General features: G+C 45.0%; 1 protein-coding gene across 1 annotated transcript in view; it reads left to right on the top strand.

The window, feature by feature from the left end:
* Window positions 1-2500, top strand: part of dcc (DCC netrin 1 receptor) — a 172021-nt gene that overhangs the window by 41879 nt on the left and 127642 nt on the right.

The raw sequence follows: 2500 nt of genomic DNA, 5'->3' as shown, positions 1-2500 counted from the left end.
TCAGTTCAGTTTCATTATTGTGAGAAGTGAACTTTAACTATGAATCTAACATATAGGTCCCATTGATGATGATGATGATGATGGTGATGATGATGATGGTGTTGATGATGATGATGATGATGGTGTTGATGATGGTTAGTTTATCATGTATTACATTTGTTTTTCATTTTTCTTTGTAAATTTTGATATCGTTCATATTTTTTCATTCATATATTTTTACTTAACACGTTCTAGTGTTATCTCTCTGTCCACCCGTTTGTCCTATTGTTATTTTTATTATTTTTTTCTTCACTGTATCCTGTTAATACACAGTATTGATCACTAATCTGCTGACCAGCTGTGTCAGTCATGGAGTTACAGCTCAGACTTTCCAGTTTGTGTTTTATCTGTTGATGGTTGGACTCAAAGTAAAAAGCGAGGCAGCGTTCAGTTTAATCTGTAAGACAGTTCACCACTGAAGTTACATTTAACTTTTAAAAACAACATGGAACAGTTTGATTAAAAAGAAGCCGGGAAAACTGGAACCACCACCCTGTCACAAGATGATCCAGTCAGCATCTTCTCCTCCAAACCATCAAATCCAGTCCAGGAAGTTTCTTAAGTCTTTACAGAGAGCAGAATGAGCAACGCAAGGTGAAGCAGGAAACTCCAGCTGATTGGACGAGCTCAGCAGAGTGAACCAATCAACATTCACACACGTTTGACATCCTGATGTCAAACCTTTTAAATGACACAGACTCACTCTCTGTCTCACTCTTTCTCGCTTTCTGTCTCGCTCTCTGTCTCACTCTGTCTCACTCTCTGTCTCACTCTGTCTCACTCTGTCTCGCTCTCTGTCTCACTCTTTCTCGCTTTCTGTCTCGCTCTCTGTCTCACTCTGTCTCGCTCTCTGTCTCACTCTGTCTCACTCTGTCTCGCTCTCTGTCTCACTCTCTGTCTCACTCTGTCTCACTCTCTGTCTCGCTCTCTGTCTCACTCTTTCTCGCTTTCTGTCTCGCTCTCTGTCTCACTCTGTCTCACTCTGTCTCGCTCTCTGTCTCACTCTGTCTCACTCTGTCTCACTCTGTCTCACTCTCTGTCTCGCTCTCTGTCTCACTCTTTCTCGCTTTCTGTCTCGCTCTCTGTCTCACTCTTTCTCGCTTTCTGTCTCGCTCTCTGTCTCACTCTGTCTCGCTCTCTGTCTCACTCTGTCTCGCTCTCTGTCTCACTCTCTGTCTCACTCTGTCTCACTCTGTCTCACTCTCTGTCTCGCTCTCTGTCTCACTCTTTCTCGCTTTCTGTCTCGCTCTCTGTCTCACTCTGTCTCGCTCTCTGTCTCACTCTCTGTCTCACTGTCTCAATCTGTCTCACTCTCTGTCTCACTCTGTCTCACTCTGTCTCGCTCTCTGTCTCTCTGTCTCACTCTGTCTCACTCTCTGTCTCACTCTCTGTCTCACTCTCTGTCTCACTCTGTCTCACTCTGTCTCACTCTCTGTCTCACTCTGTCTCACTCTCTGTCTCGCTCTCTGTCTCACTCTTTCTCGCTTTCTGTCTCGCTCTCTGTCTCACTCTGTCTCGCTCTCTGTCTCACTCTGTCTCGCTCTGTCTCACTCTCTGTCTCACTCTGTCTCACTCTGTCTCACTCTCTGTGTCGCTCTCTGTCTCACTCTCTGTCTCGCTCTCTGTCTCACTCTGTCTCGCTCTCTGTCTCACTCTGTCTCGCTCTGTCTCACTCTCTGTCTCACTCTGTCTCACTCTCTGTCTCGCTCTCTGTCTCGCTCTCTGTCTCACTCTCTGTCTCGCTCTCTGTCTCACTCTTTCTCGCTTTCTGTCTCGCTCTCTGTCTCACTCTGTCTCGCTCTCTGTCTCACTCTGTCTCGCTTTCTGTCTCACTCTGTCTCACTCTGTCTCACTCTGTCTCGCTCTGTCTCGCTCTGTCTCACTCTGTCTCGCTCTGTCTCGCTCTGTCTCGCTCTCTGTCTCACTCTGTCTCGCTTTCTGTCTCACTCTGTCTCACTCTGTCTCACTCTGTCTCGCTCTGTCTCGCTCTGTCTCGCTCTCTGTCTCACTCTGTCTCGCTTTCTGTCTCACTCTGTCTCACTCTGTCTCACTCTGTCTCGCTCTGTCTCGCTCTCTGCCAAAACTTGTTGCTACGTCAAAAACTTTAATAAATTTATTATTATTATTATTATTATTATTATTATTATTATTATTATTAGTTGTCCTGACTGAACTGTAGCAAATACAGATATGAATCTTTTCTGGGCGTTTCCTGTCTTGCTGACTGTATCCGACTGTGTGTTCTCAGACTATGAGCATGGTTTTGTGTGTGTGTGTGTGTGTGTGTGTGTGTGTGTGTGTGTGTGTGTGTGTGCATGCATACCTGTGTTTGTGTACCTGCATGCACCTTTATTTGCATTTCTAAACCAAATTTTGTGCTTTTACGCAAATCTGAGTGAATCATATCCATTTTACATTTTGTTAAAAATCAACAATAACCTTCACCTCACCATCTGCTCCT

The sequence above is a fragment of the Centroberyx gerrardi genome, chromosome 2 (genome assembly GCF_048128805.1).
Source record: "Centroberyx gerrardi isolate f3 chromosome 2, fCenGer3.hap1.cur.20231027, whole genome shotgun sequence".
Classification (NCBI taxonomy): Eukaryota; Metazoa; Chordata; class Actinopteri; order Beryciformes; family Berycidae; genus Centroberyx; species Centroberyx gerrardi.
The sequence above is the reverse complement of the archived record's forward strand: the minus strand, read 5'-3'. Positions and strand labels throughout refer to the sequence as shown.